Source organism: Urocitellus parryii, chromosome 10, assembly GCF_045843805.1.
Source record: "Urocitellus parryii isolate mUroPar1 chromosome 10, mUroPar1.hap1, whole genome shotgun sequence".
Classification (NCBI taxonomy): domain Eukaryota; kingdom Metazoa; phylum Chordata; class Mammalia; order Rodentia; family Sciuridae; genus Urocitellus; species Urocitellus parryii.
This window is the reverse complement of record NC_135540.1, coordinates 43,407,643-43,409,185: the sequence shown is the minus strand read 5'-3', so window position 1 is coordinate 43,409,185 and position 1,543 is coordinate 43,407,643. Positions and strand designations below refer to the sequence as shown.

The 1,543-nt window shown below is 29.2% G+C and overlaps 1 non-coding gene across 1 annotated transcript; it reads right to left on the bottom strand.

The window, feature by feature from the left end:
• Positions 1-754: 754 nt before the first annotated feature.
• On the bottom strand, positions 755-860 carry LOC113192040 (U6 spliceosomal RNA). The gene has a single exon (XR_003301968.2). It is a non-coding gene; the product is annotated as a U6 spliceosomal RNA (small nuclear RNA).
• Between the last annotated feature and the right edge of the window lie 683 nt (positions 861-1,543).

The following is a 1,543-nucleotide window of genomic DNA, read 5'->3' as shown; positions in this document are numbered from 1 at the left end:
AACAAAACATCATCTGGAGCCTCTGAGAAAAATAGAAAGACAGAGGTGGACATAAAAAAGATTTATTTGAAGAAATAATGGCTAAGAATTTTCCTTATTTAAGGAGAACTCTGAACATATTTAAAAATCAAAGGAACCCTCAGCAAGGTAAATATATAGAAAATAAACCAAGCTGAATCTTAAGCAATATGCTGAAAACCAGTTATAAAAAGGAAATCTTAAATGCTGTAAGAGATTTTAAAAAATGATCATTAGGTACAAAAACAACAAAAAACAATTACTGCATGATGCAAGTCAATGAGCATCTTTAACGTCCTAAAAAAAATGTGATACCCAGCAAAAATACTTTTCAAACATCAAAGCAAAGTAAATCCTTTTTCAAACACGAACAGAGAGAATTTGTCACCAATAAATATATAGCATAAAAAGTGTATAAGGGAATTTTTAAGGCAGAAGAGAAACAATACTTGTTAAAAACTTGAATCTATGCAAACAAATGAAGGGTGGCATGGAAAGGTAGGTTCAACCTACATGTTCTTCAGAATGGATGATATAAAAAGAAAACCTAAGCTGACTATCCCTAACCTTAGAGAACCAATCTTTCTGTGATCCTTGACACTATTTCAGAAACACTGAGTCACTTATTTCTTTTGTGGCATTGAAACATTTCCTTAATTTGTCTCAGTATTTCCACCTATAAATCAGATTACATGACACAGGTAAGCATTTTAAAATGTTATTTTTTTTTTCATTTAGAGATATAAAATGTTTCATGAATTTGTGTGTCATCCTGTGCAAAAGCCAAACTGATCTTCTCTAGATCATTTCAATTTTAGTACATGTCCTGCCAAAACTAGTACTATCTTTTAAAAAATAAAAATTAAGTTAACAATCCTCTGGCACATCAGTTACAGATATTAAATTTCCTTTTGTTATGAAATAAATCAGGCTAATTTCAGATTTTTTTTAAATGTAGCATTAAATACCAGAGAACATTGGAGCAATATCTTTAAAAGTCCTTTTAAAAATGTGATTCGATGATTTTATTCCTAATCCTTCAAGTTTAAAAACAAAAATAAATTTTGGAACATACAACAACTGAGTACCCATGTCTTCCTATAAAAACTATTAAGGAAAAAGTTAATTTGCAAAAATACTGAATAATTCAAGGACCACAATGAAATGTACATAGTTAATAGTGTGCTTTAAAACATCAACAACGTACTCATAAACCTAACAGATTTTAAGAATCAGAGGTGACAAGAATTTGGGGGGGTCATGTAATTCAGGTAGCAATGATAAACTCTTTTATAAGTCAGAATAAAGATATTTAAAGTTGATAAACAATAAGGGATATAGATAAGTAGATAGATATCACATCAATATAAATAATTAAATGTATTAGATTATAATAAATACAATCTAATAAAGAATTAAAGGAAGAGAAAGGGTTAAAAAGTGAAGTGTACTGAATCAGATTTTGCTCATACTGGGGAAACACTACATTCTTTCTTAAGATAGAAATATTTCAAGGCATTACACC